This window comes from Stigmatopora argus, chromosome 3 (assembly GCF_051989625.1).
Source record: "Stigmatopora argus isolate UIUO_Sarg chromosome 3, RoL_Sarg_1.0, whole genome shotgun sequence".
Taxonomy (NCBI): Eukaryota; Metazoa; Chordata; class Actinopteri; order Syngnathiformes; family Syngnathidae; genus Stigmatopora; species Stigmatopora argus.
The window spans coordinates 8,839,431-8,855,081 of NC_135389.1; positions in this window are offsets into that span (position 1 = coordinate 8,839,431).

A 15,651-nucleotide genomic window follows, 5' to 3' on the forward strand; every position below is an offset into this window, starting at 1 on the left:
ACACACCATGGATGGAGTGTGACATGGAGGGCCATATATTCAGTCATTTTCAGTATCGATTATCCTCACCAGTGTTGCGGGGGTGCTGGTGGCAAACCGAGGCAACTGTGGGCATAGGCAGGGGACATCCGGAATTGGTTGCCGGGTAATCAAAGGGCACAACAAGACACTGACTAAACATGCAAATTTCACAATGGAAGGTTGAAGGTTCTATATATTAATTTTTCATTCATTTTCTGAACCGCTTTATCCTGACAAGGGTCATGGGGGGTGCTGGAGCCTGTCCCAGCTGACTTCGGGCCAGATGCTGGGGACACCCTGAATCGGTGGCCAGCTGATCACAGGGCACGAGGAGACGGACAACCATTCACGCCCACATTTACACCTAGGGGCAAACTCCACGCAGGTGGAACGACCTGGATCTGAACCAGGATCCCAGAGCTGTGAGGGTGACGTCCTAACCACTCGTTCCCCAGGCTGTATTGCTTGTCATCATCTTTCAACCCGCTATTTTCCTCCATTGGCCTGAATTATTTGACCTCTGTAGTGAAGGTCGTCAGGTTTGGAGCCAAGAATTCAGAAAGCACGATTCTTAAAGTCATGATGGACAAAGGCTAATATAATTATTTCATTAACTTATTAGCAGAGGTCACCAAGCACTTTTGCCTTCCCTGCCCTTACGTGGCAAAAGGCATGCAATAATTTATTTAGACAACATGTAAGAAAGAAACCGAATGGGGGAGAAGAGAAAGGACTAATTTGATTGTCTGGAGGCTCCATATGCTTCGGTGGCGTTTTGCCTCATCCTGACTGGCCGGGGCCTTTCTTGTTTCAAACTGATGACAAACTTCCTTATACTCCACCTCTCAATGGGACCACGCCAACCACCACCAGCCCCTCCCCAACTCCTGAAAATGCTGTGAATCTGCAGGAGAGAATAATAGGCGAGGCAAACAATACTAGCGTGTGAGGGGGTGTCAAGTGACCCGCAGAAAACACTATCAAACAAAACTGAAACTCTGAGAGCCCCACAATGGCGCACCCTGCTCTTTTCTGTGCTGTGCCGCTGCGGAGGAAAGATAAGAGAATTTCTCAATACAGAAAAAAAAGAGAGTTTTCCTTTTGACTGATTCAAACCTCCAATCCAAACACCTCCCAATAGATTAGGATTTGTGTGTTTAAAAGGGTGGCTGAAATAAAGAAGCACTTTGTCCGACAAGTTAGCTTTGTTGGTGTTGATCTGCACATTCGAAGAGGTGACGGTTGATGGCGGGGAAATTTGCAAAGGCCTTGAAGCTAACTTAAAATTCACACATTATTTTAGCATGTTACAGAGCAGCTACCTATAAAGCATTCAGATGCAAATTTCCCGAATACGGGATAAATAAAGTTATCCAATCCAATCCAATAATACTATTTTCACAAAACTTATCAAAAGGTTTCATCAATCTGAACAGAAAATAAAAGTTCAGCCAGAGGACAAAAAGATTATAAGTGTAAAATGTATTCCACAATTGCAAGTGTTCCTGTCAAGCCATAGTTTCTACTCTAAACAAGTACGATACGTCTGAATAAGAACAGACATCAAGCAAGATGCACAGGTTTAAGTAGATCACCCAGAAAAAGGTCATTGTAGTAAGGGAGCATGCAAAACAAATAGAGCTTCCTGGAAATTTTGGGACATCACGCGAGTTTAACAACCCAGCAGTGGCGAGCCGTCGGGGCCTTCAAGGCCTTCTCTGCTGGCCTAAGAAATATCTGAATCATATATTATATTTTGTCCATCAATACTTATTAAATAATTCCAAATTGTCTGTTAAATTCCTTTCATTGCTTTTCCCCCTGGTTGCACTGCTTCCAGATGTGTGTTTTCATATTCATATTTCATAATCATCGGAATTTACGGAGGAAATTTTTGGGGGTGAGTAAGTTGTGGAGTGTGATTCTCTGCAGCGAGGGAGTTGAGGGTCGAACACAATTTCAGTAGGGAGGATGTCGAAACTACCAGACAAACTGGGACTAATTGTTCTTGGTATGTTACAAATAACTGCAGAGAGCAAAATCTGTCCTAGTGAACTGGACGGAAACATTTCGTCTTGAGGGGCACTCGCAATGGTTTCACTACTATCCCTCAAAAAGGTCTCCCTTGAATTTACCGTAATTACTCGAATATAACGCGCACTCGAAAATAACACGCAGGTAATTTTGGGCCAAAAAAATCTGGAAAAACGCAGTACTCGAATATAGTGCGCACCTAAAATTTCCCGCTGACGAAAATCAGAAATCTTACCTTTTTTTCTTCGTTTCACGATTGTTTTGTTCAAACAAATTTATTCATTAGAATCCTTCAAATGAAGAGTTCCTCTCTCTCTTTGTCTGTCCTCTCATACATCTCTTCGTTGAGAATCCTATCAACGTCCACGTTTCCTTCATCCACTTCCTCTTCCTCCCACAACACATCATCCGATTGGCTTTACGAGATGACGTAAAATCCGTGCGTCAAAGTGAGTTTGACAATAATTTTTTCGATCGAAAATTTGTAATTTATTTTAGTTATTGATTATAACACTGAACTGAGAGAGGGTGAACTGAGACGGGTACGAGGCTAGAGGGGGGCAGTGGTGGTCTCGGCTTTACGAGATGACGTAAAATCCGTGCGTCGGCTTCACGAGATGACGTAAAATCCGTGCGTCGGCTCTACGAGATGACGTAAAATCCGTGCGTCAAAGTGAGTTTGACAATGCTTTTTTCGATCGAAAATTTGTAATTTATTTTATTCAATTCAATTTCAATTCAATTTATTTGGCAAGAAAAAGCACCAGGCTAAGGGCCATGTAACAAGACACACAAAAAAAATAAAAAAAAATAAATAAAATAAAATTAGTTTTTGATTATAACACGCACCCCCAACTATTGGAATTAATTATATAGCAAAAATCTGCGTGTTATATTCGAGTAATTACGGTAGTTGTTATACAATAACAGACGAGTACGGGTCATGTCTAAGTAGAAAAATGTAACAATGATCAGAGGAGGACATGGTGGAACACCTATAATCGTAATTAAAGTAAAAATTAAAAGAAGTCCTGCATTTTTTTTCACTGAGTTGTCTTTAAAGCAAGAATTTTACAATTGCCCATTCATTTCAAATCTCAAATCTTATTAGCACATTTTGTGGTTTTTACACCATTCATGTATTTTGGAGAAGCTGATGGCATGGGAGTAAGCCAAAATAACCCTCTCTCCGCATAAAAACAAACTGAGCGCTTATCTCAACGTTGGGCCAGAAGGGGCTTTACTTTGGACAGAGCTACTCAAATATGCATTATTTGCACAGCATACAACTTCCCAGTCACTACGGATTAGGCAAACAATACAGCTCCCCCTATTCTGCCCCCCCTTTTTACCCCCCGCCCAAGCAAAAAAAGAAAACCTCCACCCAAATTAGTCTTTCTTTGGCCAGTTATAAAGAACCGAGTATGAATGAAGGCCTCTGTTATTCCAGAGAAGATAACACACGCTCACTCACAGCAAGGGGGAAACACTACTATGTACTCTTCAGCATCATCTCATTGATTGAACATGATTGGTCTCACTTTACGTTGGTTGAAATGGGGAGGAGGTGCTTTACACCTGTCCGGCCAATCATCTCATGAAGTGCAAGTGCACAAATCCTGATCGCAGTATAAAATTTCAACTGTTATTTACTATAATGATGATGATGAAAACAAAATTCCCAAGTTCTTCCTACCTCTCAACTGCACGAAGTAAATTCCTTCAGGCAATCATGTTTTAAATGCAAGTCTTCACATAAGCAATACATTGAGTGTCTTATTTGCGTATGCCTTTACGGTTTTATCAATGATGTGTTGAACAGATTATCTTTTTCAAGGACAACAAAACACTCACTCATTCATTTGCCTAACCCCTTATTCTCGTAAGGGTCGCGCGGGGTGCTGGAGCCTATCCCAGCTAATACTGACTTCAGGCGGGTGAATGACGCTGAATCGGTGGCCAGCCAATCGCAGTGCACAAGGAGAAGGACAACCATACTCATACCTAGGGGCAATTTTGAGGGGTTTTGGGAGATAGGAGGAAACCTGAGTACTCGGATAAAATCCATGTAAGGCCAGGGTGACCATGCAAACTTCCCACAGTGACAACCGGCCCGAAATCGAACCCACGATCCCAGAACTGTGAGGACCATGCGCCAACCACTCATCTGCCGAGCCGCACAAAGCAATATTGGTTTGAATTTTTTTATTAGTGAAGAAAATATGAGGTTGTTTCAGAGGTGTTGTGTCTGAGAAGCATAGCCCAAAGATATGATTTATGAATTTCAGACTATCAGCTGAGTTAGTCATAAATGCCTCTGGCACATTCCTCATGATTATAGGTGTTCTACCATGTCCTCCTCTGATCATTTGATAGAAAACCAGAGTTCATCTAGTTGGGGAAACTACATCTTGTCTAAACTCAACTCACCTGTGAAGTGTCACTCGAGCCCGTCTGCCAGTTCAGTCTTGTATGTTGTAGTATTGTTTGAACGTGTTACGAAAGGTGACATTGCTGAGACAAGTCCTCTCTTCAAATATACCATCAGTCTGTTAAGGAAAAGTGGTTTATATTATTTTCTGTTACGTAATAACGACAGTAAGCGCAATTCTATGCATTTCTCAACTGTGTACTACCTCTGCCTTCAAGGTACCCAACAATTAGAAGAGTAAAATCACATAAGATACACTATATGCTATCGTGACTGGACGTTTCGTCAAAAGACGTTTGGTCCTCGGACGTTTGGTCGACCGGACGTTTGGTGGACCGGACGTTTGGTGGACCGGACGTTTGGTGGACCGGACGTTTCGTAGAATGGACGTTTGGTAGAACGGACGTTTGGTAGAACGGACGTTTGGTAGAACGGACGTTTGGTAGAACGGACGTTTGCTAGAACGGACGTTTGGTAGAACGGACGTTTGGTAGAACGGACGTTTGGTAGAACGGACGTTTGGTAGAATGGACGTTTGGTCGCCAGGTTTGCTCGCTGTCAAATTATGACAGAGTTTACTGTTGATATTTTGATATTAGATATTTAGATATTAAACTCACTCTCTCTCTCATGATTATGATTTTGAGAGCTGGTTTCAACAATAACAACCCGCCGGTTCTACCAAACGTCCGGTCGACCAAACGTCCGGGGACCAAACGTCTTTCGACCAAACGTCCGAGTACCGTATGCTATATATGAAAAAAAACAATCACTCATTTTCTCACTGTCTGATATTAAATCAATATAAACCTTTCCTCACCAACTTAAGTTAGTTAGGACAGTTAGAGCCCAAAAAAATTAGAAAGCTGTATTATTGTTCACCATCACGATGGAGACCACTCTCTGGCATAGCTTTTCCAACCAGGATTAACGCTCTTCAACTCAGACATGCAGACAAATTCTCTCCAGGACGTCTGAGTGACTGGACAGCTCAGAGTTCGAGCCCTCTGAGCCTTTGCCATGTTCGCATTATAGCCACAGCCAATCCAACTGTGCTCAGTGTCAACGGCTCAAACAGGGAATTCACAGGGGGCAGTTTGCTCAACCTTAGCCTCTACCAGAAGACATCCTGTTGACACCGGCACTCCATCTAGCAAATTCGTAATCTTGCAAACAACATTTCACTGTGCTTCCTGAAGTAACGGTGAAGGACGTTAAATGACAAGGACCAACACAATTTAAAACCAATACAGTAATTGGGCATTACACTTAGTTTGGTAAACATACAAACGGTCAACATGTTTTCACTGTGATACGCTAAATGGATAATTTAGTAATGGAAATGTAATGCAAGGAGTATGTGCAAGTATGTTTGAGTGAGATCAACATTCTTTTGCAGACAAAGTACAAGCAGGGATAATTTGATGAAGTGGCTGCTTTGCCTTTTCTGGTCCTTTTAGACAAAGCAAAATAAATACAGCTCCATTCACAGGTTAATACCCTTCTTTCAGTAATAGATGGAATGTAAATGGTAGAGGCCTCAACATGGAACAGGGATTAACTGACCTGTTTGGAACTTTCAGGTCGTCCTCATCGAGACAAACATGGGAAAGTTCTCATATATACATCCACTATAAGAAAGCACCAATTTTCGGATACAACGATACTGCCTATCTTGTGTGTCTGTAAGACACAAAACCTCCCAAAAAAACGAAGAGGTTTACAGTCAACTTTGTTACCATTTTTTCTGTATATAATAAAACATGAATCAAAAACTTCCAAAACCTTGATTAAATTACAACTCACAATTCACAGTTGCTTATTTTTAGTGTAGTATACTGTCATTCTGGTGTTCCTGTGTATGCTTGTTTTTAAGAAACCAGCCAGTCTCGTGTTATGTAGCATTGTGTGTGGTTAGACTACAGCTAAAAATCAAAGTTCTTATTATTGTTATAACATTTTCCACACCATTGTAGCATTATGGCTGTATAGTATACCGAGACCTGTTTTGTTAAGTGTTGTGATGGTGTTTCATCTGACAATTTTTTTTAATGAATGAAGTTTTCATATCAACATTTCATTATAACAATAGTTGTGTACACATGACTGAGAGATGGAGTTTTATTTCATGTTGCTACTGTATGTTCTTGTACACATCTGGGTTACTTTTAGGATTAGTGGCAGTCAGAATAGCCACAACTAGTGAATATGTATAACTGCCACTCTCATCCACATCCAATATACTATGTTTGTTTCTTGGAAGGTGTATTCTTGACCAGCCATTTTGCTTAATTGACGGATTATAAAATAACATTCCAAAAACGCTTGATTCATAATTAATACACAATTATTTCATGCATAAAACTTAATGAGCAGCGGTTGGTTGGACACGTCAATATGTTGACTCATCATTTCAACTTTTACTATCTACCCTATCTGACTGTGTTTGGATTTTTGCATGCATTCAATTGAAATATTTTATATTTTTGCATTTGACAGAAATAGGATTTTTTATTTATTTATCCTTAGCGATGGTTGTAACTGTAATAAACTCAACTTTGAAAATAACAAGGCCATTTCTCTAGATGTCCACAGAAAGTTTAGAGGTAGAAACAATGCCAAAGTAGTAGCTTAGTGATTAGCGATCAATATTAGAGAGAGTGGTGAACAGCGAGAACATGGATGGCACGTCTTTAACCAATCACTCCTGCTTAGTGATAGCAGTGAAGCAATCTACCACACTGCGAAGGTTATGCTTATCTGTGTTTATCTAGCTGCGCACCTTCGTCATCTGACCTGTGATGGTCACGCTCAATTAGGCTGCACGGATCAGCTCAGATTTTAACTGGCTCTTAATTTTGAAGTAAAAATGACTGAAATGAATGACTGAAAACTCAAGAATACTGTTTACCAGGTTGGTAATTAAAAATGCACACAAATTGCTTCTCCACATAAGACCTACCCAAAAGTATTACTTGAATACATGTAGTCAGTGTGTATGACCTACTCAATATTAGTCACTAGGACTTAAGTGATAAATATTTTTTACTGAATGATTCAAACCAGGACATTGACATAGAAATACCATTCTTGAATTCACAATTGGTCTACCAGACAGACCTCTAGTGTTTGTGTGTTCATTTGTGCACACACCGATGAAAGTGTGTGTCTCCAGGTCTTGCCTTTGGGATTTTAATCCAAATGAGTGAAGTGCTGGTGCATTAATGAGTAACACACATCCCTCATCTCAACAAAACCCTCAGCCACCCCAAACAAAACACGCATGCATTCAAACAAACACCAACACTCTTTGCCTCCTTCTTCCCCTTTTTGACATTTCAAGGCTGTGTTGGGAGTCAGAGGAGGAACTTCTTCATTTGGAGTGTGAGACAATGTGGCAGCCCAGTTGGCTTTGTGCTCCTGACATCCCACTGAGGCACAATATGGCTCCGTCAGGGATCAGTGGGAATACACAATGCCCATTACCCTCAGGGCTGTGCGGAGGGCCTCAAGGGCAGGGCCGGGATGGGCCCATTTCCAGACTTTGGGCTGTCTAGGCCACACTGAGAGTGAGGTGCTATGAGGGATAGGAATCTGAGAGGAGATGGCGGAAGAGAAGACTAGAGATCGAAGAGTGATCATAAAAAGAAAAAAGGTCAAACACAACGTGGATAAGAAAGGTGGGCGAAAACAGAAATAAACAGAGGTAAAAGGCCAGAAAGTAAAAAAATGGAATACTAGATCCTGTGCCGGTGATGTTCTGCAATGAAGATAACAATACATCAAGTGCATTAATGGGATGTGTCAGAGATACACATGAACTTGGGAGCTCAATCTGTTCAAACAGCAGACGCAGAGAGATGCATTTTCACCTTCAATGCTGCACCTTTGACCTTTCATTTCTTTTAGTGGATTTTGGGGGTGGACTTCAGGCGCCTGATGGCCAAAGGTGAGGGCCAGGGGTCACACAGGGGCACCTAGAGAGAGGGAGACGCAGATAGAGAGGGTGGATGAGGGTCAACGAGCAAGCTGAACTTAACCATCAATATTCCTGGAGAATCACCCTGTCACCTCTTTTCCTACTTGAGGAAAGTGTTAAACCAGTTAGCTCAGCAAACAAATCCATGATGCCAGAACACTTCCTTCGAAGGTGGGTGGGAAAAGGATAGTATAAGCGATGTGTGTTGAAGGACCAAGGTCAGCAGCCCATTCAGAATTATTTCTTGGAATGACATTACTTGAATTTCACACATAAAAATTTACAACTTCAACAATTTGTGTTGTTGTAGAACTTCTAGCCAACTTCCACTAGGGTTGTTGAAGTCTCTCCCAGCTGACTTCAGGCAAAAAGCAGACTACACCTTAGACTGGTGCTGCTGCATGTATTCGCAGTTAAAGTAAAAAAGCAATCCATGACAATTTCACTTTTTTATATATACCTTGTTTTCCGCTCTATAAGATGCAACTAAAAGCCAGCAGTGAGCCTTATATATGGATCAAAATTGTTTCATCATTGTATGAAATTCCCTTTAGCACAATACCATCTAGTTGGTGTATAATACAACTCCTAACCACTACTACAGCTCCTTCAAGTCGATGTGTAACACAATCCCCTACTACTACTACTACTACTACTACTACTACTACTACTACTACTACTACTACTACTACTACTACTACTACTACTACTACTACTACTACTACAACTGCTACCACAACTACTACTACTGTGTCTTATAACCTGATGAACCTTATGAAACAAATTTTGAATTAGGCCATTCGTTGAAGGTGGGTCTTATAATCCAGTATGCTTTATAGTACGGGAAAATATTGTAATTAGACAATTGCACTTATTCTTCATTTTGACTGCTTCAGAGGATGGAATCAGCTCTCCAGTTAGCTAACCTGCAATACAGTATACCATGTGTACTGTGTCCCCCTAAAATAACAGATATGGTTGTTTGTATGTACAAATTCATTTTCTGGAACTTCCAACTATCTTCTTCTGTCCCGTGCATCTACCTGTATGCTGCCACAGGTTTCAGGAGCTGACAAACTACCCATATCACTGCTCTGTCTTAATGGACACTCACACCATGGAGAGCCCCCACCCCTGACCATGCCTCACCATCTGGCCTTTTTCTTTCTGCACCATGAGAGCCTGCACAGATGTGGGATCAAAATATTCACATACTTGTGCACATATGGACACCCCCCCCGTTTTGTTGCCTTTTTCTGCAGGACATAACTTTTTATCTCTAGTAGTGAATCATCAGATAAAATCACAATATCATCAGCCTGTCATAGGCCCATTGGGTGAAGACCGTCATTCCTAATGATGCACGACTAACTACGTATGTCTGTGCCTTGAAATCATTGCGCCAAAAGAGCTGTCACCTCAAATAAAGACTCCTATAGAAATGTGTGACACAGCCTTGTTGATAGCCCCAAAATCCAGTTTACGCCCAAGTCGCTTCCTGCTTAAATATGAGGACAACTGTCATAAATTTAGGTGATGAGATGCGATACATAAAAGAACCCAAGCATGAAGATTATTTTTCTTCTTTGTATGTGCTTAGTCAAGAGGTTAACACTAAATGACGATAGGGCAAAGGGAGACTTTGTGAATTGAGGTGGCTTGGAGTGCACACATGAAGGGTGATGGGAAAGAGCCCAGCGACAGACGTGGTGGACGACAGCCTGTTGTGCGGCTGCCAGCCCCATCTGTCTACTTTCACATCACTTCTGCTCTGGCCAGAGACATGAACCAGCATTAGAGAGAGAGAGCGAATTGACGTCAAGTTGACACAATGGCCAAATATGTGATTTTAATAGTGTGACACTGCAGAAAAGGGTGTGTGCAAGTGATCCATTTGATGATGACAGACCCCCGAGAGAAAATTGATCACTGTTATATATAAGAGTGATGTGCATGTGTGTGTGTCTTCAACTGCATGCTACACATCTCCTCCGGTCTAGTTATTATGTATGCTCCACAGTGGCGGGCCGTCAGGGCCTTCAAGGCCTTCTCTGCTGGCCTAAGAAATATCTGAATCATATATTTTATTTTGTCCATCAATACTTAAATAAATTAAATAATTCTAAATTGTTTGTTAGCTTCCTTTCATTGCTTTTCCCCCTGGTTGCACTGCTTCCAGATGTGTGTTTTCATATTGAAGCATTTAACCCAGGGGTCCCCAAACTTTTTGTTGTGAGGGCCACATAACTTTTCCCTTCTCTGATGGGGGGCCGGTGTCAGTTTGTAACAGAAAAAGCCATGGAACATTAACTTTCTGTTGTGCCATGGACAATCTTCTCCCTTTGCTCTGAAGTTTATGCACGACACCACAACCGTCATTACAGAATCCCACGTCAACATTTTGCAGCACAGTGCTTGGTGGTGGCAGTGGACTCGTAGCGGGGCGGTGAGACCCCTTTTTTCCAACTCCCGGTTCATGCGTCCCATTATTAGACCGCGAGTTTCGGCCACCATGCTAGGAGCCCCGTCAGTCGTGATGCTAGCTAGCTTTGACCAGTCCAGGTCCAACTTCTCCATGGTTTGGCACACTTTGTCAAAAATGTCCTCTCCCATTGTAGTCCCTTTGAGACTTTGGAGGGCTGCCAGATCCTCGCAAATCTCAAAGTTTGCGCTAACTCCACGAATAAAAATGAGCAGTTGCGCTGTCTTGCACGTCCGTGCTTTCATCCAGTGCTAATGAAAAAAAGGCAAATTATTTCGTCTTCTGCTGCAGCTGGGCATATACATTACTCCCGATTTCTTCAACGCGTCTGGTCATTGTACTCACCGACAGACTTACGGCATTAAATGCATCTTTCTTCTCGGGACACACCTCCTCCGCAACAGTATCCATACATTTCTTAACAAACTCTCCGTCAGTGAAAGGCTTACCGCTGCTTGCTATCAATTTAGCAACCCAAAAGCTGCCCCGAACGGATGCCTGGTTCTGCTAAGATAGTAGTCCACTTTTTCGCTTTGAGAGTTTGTCTGCTCGTATTTGGCCTTGCAATCTATCGTACTTGTCTTTGTGACGGGATTCATAGTGTCGGCAAAGATTGTATTCTTTGAATACCGCCACCGTCTCTTGACAAATGAGACAAACAGCCTTTTCTTTGCATTGAACAAAAAAATAATCGTTTGTCCACTCCAGGTTAAATATCCTGCATTCTGAATCAATTTTTCTCTCACCTAACTTTTTCGCCATTATTCCGTTCTCAAACAGGTTGCAGTTTTAATATGCTTGAATAGTCCGCGATGGTCCCAGGGCTCCGCCCTCACCTGCGATCGTCCAGATGTCTCGGTAACACTGCCCGTGCATGCAACGGTGGACGTGCCCGCATGCATCAAAGGGAAACACTCTCCCCGCGCGTGTCACCAAAGAAGCAATGCAAAGCCCCGCTTCACTGGGATGATTTGTGGGCTCAGCATGGGTGCAATGAACCAAACACAAGATTAAAATGTCCCAGTCTTCAAGGCCAAATAGGAAAAAAAATCCGATAGCGTCTCTGGTATTGTTCAGAGGGCCGGTCCAAATGTGCCGGCGGGCCGCATCCCAAAAAAAAAAAAAAAAAAAAAAAAAAAATTCAAAAAAAAAAAAAAAAAAAAAAAAATTCCGATAGCGTCTTTGGTATTGTTCAGAGGGCCGGTCCAAATGTGCCGGCGGGCCGTATCCGGCCCGCGGGCCGTAGTTTGGTGACCCCTGATTTAACCTATCACATTTCAGCCATTATTCGTTGCCAGGGTCAGAAATCTGCCTCAAGGCCTTCACAATCAGTTCTGCAGGATCTGCTGCATTAAACAAGCGTCAATAAGACTGTTGCTTTAACCAATCAGGTTTCGAGTTGGCAACACCACAATGCCTTGTCGCAGGCGTAGGGATATGTCATCGCTTTCACCAACTATGATATGCTAGTGATTAGCCAGAGCTACCAAACTGTAACTGTAGCGAGCTGCACAAGCAAATATATTGTTGTGTTGATTTAAAGCCATTTTCAAGACGGACTATGCCAGAAATACGACAGGACAGGCTCGACTTTCAGCATTAGCTTCAATGGCGATAGAAAAGAAGGAAGAAAGAAAGGAGGATGGATATTATGTACAGTTAAAAAGGATTTTTGGTGAGTAAAATATGGCTCTATTCCTAAATAATATTTAAACTGTGGGCCCGGTTCTGATATGTGAAAAGCTCCAGTGTTTGTATTTAAGCTCCAGTGTTTGTATTTAATCACTAAATTCTGCCAAGAAGTGAATTTTACCCCATTTTAGTGCATTTTTTGCCGTTTCGCCATTGACGTCCATCGCTGTCTTTTCCAGGGGAAATCACCCCCCTGGCCCGGTTGTAATGTCTGAAAAGCTCCAGTATTTGTATTTAATCAATAAATGCTGCTAGGAAGTGGATTTTAGCCCATTTTAGTGCAATTTTTGCCGTTTCGCGTATGGATGTATATGGACGTATCGACTTTCATCGCTGTCTTTTTCCCGGGGAAATGATATTCCGGGCCCGGTTCTGATGTCTAAAAAGCTTCGATATTTGTATTTAATCAATAAATGCTGTTTTCGGCTGGATTTTACCCTATTTTTGGGCAATGTTTGCCGGTACGCCATTGACTTTCATCGCTTTCTTTTCCCGGGAAAATCACCCCCCTGGCCCGGTTGTAATGTCTGAAAAGCTCCTGTATTTATATTTAATCATTAAATGCTGCTAGGAAGTGGATTTTACCCCATTTTTGTGCATTGATCTATTGATTATTTTTTATGTGTTGCAGCTGTAGCTGCAGTAGAGGTTTAATAGTAAAAATAGTTTTTGAGGGTTGGATTGATTCGTTGAAGGCGCTACGAGAAAATGCACGGACCGCCACTGAGCCTCCATAATGATCAAAGTGGCATATTGTCGTAACAAATAGAAAAAATGTTCAACAGTCAAGGCGTGCCACACACTTCCAGTCATCTCATTTGCCTAGTGCTCATAACATCATGTTTGTTTCTGAGAAAAGGCTGTTTTGTTAACCGTCAAGGGCCAACTGAAGTTGGCCAAGTATCAAAGTCTACACTTAGGGGAAAACCATACTCAATTGCAATGCTTTACCTAGAGGGAAAAGCAAACAATTGTGTGGCCGAAGAGAAGCCATTGTGTCATGACACAGATTTCTGCTGGAAATTTACTCAAGTCACACTGGTTAAGTACAAAATCATAGTTACAATGTTGACACATATTGAATTGTTGACACACTTTGTTGTAGTATGCATAAATATCAGAGTAGTTTGTAAATATCAGAGATGTTAATAATGTGTCTATGTGACTGTGGTATGGTGTAAGATGTGCAAATTTTATGAAGTTGCATGTTTTATCATGTCGTGAAGTCGTTAGCTCCTGCTGTACACCTAGGACCCAAATTTGCCCAATTTACATAATCTGAATGTATGGTCCCACACTTAATTTCTATCTCATAAGGCCATCGGATCAGGTTCGACTCCTGATCATAATCCTGTGAGAAAACTGATCGGCTAATTTCCATGTGTGTTATTATCATCAGAGTATCTTGTACATAGTTTATGTTTATAACTGGCACCCATTGAGAATGTTGGGGATGCCCTGGGTTCGCACCTAAAGTAAAAGATGGTGTTTTAGTTCCTACCAATATCCAATAACTGTAAATATAAATTGACTCTAAAGCCCACAATTAACACATTTATCAATTCTATAAGAATAAGTGTTGCACTATGCGAGACAAATTCTGTTCATGGTAAGGTAAGATAATTGGTTTGCTGAGATGGAAAATGTTTGGAAATATTTTGTTGGCAACCATTCAACTTCCTGGTGCTCTTGTTTAAATTCTGTTATTTGTATGTGTGGAATTTGCTATTTGAAAGATGTTGATAGTTTGTTGCACCTGAGGTTGACAGAAATACTTGATTTGGATTTCACACATTTTACTAGTGGCCTCATAATCATATATATATATATATATATATATATATATATATATATATATTTTTATATATATATATATATATATATATATATATATATATATATATATATATATATATATATATATATATATATATATATATATATATATATATATATATATATTCCATGAGGTGTCATTGAGAGATGATTGGTTTTGACCAATAATATTTGTCGGTTTATCTGTCCTGAAATCTACAGAATTGCCCTGGCATCCTTGCATTGAATTTGAATGCCTTGCCCTAACACATCCATTCAAGAGGCTTTTGTCTCTCCAATATGCGTTCCTTCTATCTGCCCAGTCCAGAACCAGGTCCATTAGCAAAACCAAAGCAGCCCTTATGTCTGCCCAAATGATTAGACTCATTGTTCAAACATTGACATCAGCTGGAAGCACGTTATTTCTTGCTGTCTTTAAGCAGACAGGGCTTTACTGATGCTACTACACTAATATTGACTCATCGAGGCTAATCCCTCACTGTCTTGTCATGACTCAAAACTCTGAATGGTCTCACCAAACAGACCATTTATCATATTTCACAGACTCAATCTAAATGACTGCCCTCTGTAACCTGCCTTCTTCCCCTCAGACTTGGTCTGCCTACTGATTGTTTGGCTGATGCATAGTTCAATGCCAGTCTCTAATTGTTTGGTTTTTGTCACGCCTCCCACTGCCACTGTGCTCTCTGTCGGACATAGAATTAAGTTCATTTGCTCCGTTTTTTCTTTTTCTCGTTTCCCTGTTCCACTTGGTTATGTACTTTACATTACATCCACACATGCATTGTGAATAATTGCCCTCAGTGACCCCAGATGGCTCCAAGTGAGTACAGATCAGCTTGCTTCGCTTTGTGGTCATTTGGTGTGTTTAAACAAATCAGCAAACAATTGAAATGTTGCCTTGCACATTCAAAGTTTTTATGCGGGTCTTTTGCCTTTTGTCTTGTCACTGTCTGTCTTTGCTGCTCAAATCCAAATTCCATTTAAGAGAAACAAGTCACCTGTTGGGAAAATTTTAGATCACAGTAAAACTAAGCACATGTTGAACACAAAAGGGTAGAATAAACTCGTTTGTTATGGGACACTTTTACAAATTGTGCCTTACACCTTTTAATGGTTCTCCTCCAATGTGTATGTGCAGTTCCAGATTTCAATCCACCTCTCTCTCAGAACTGT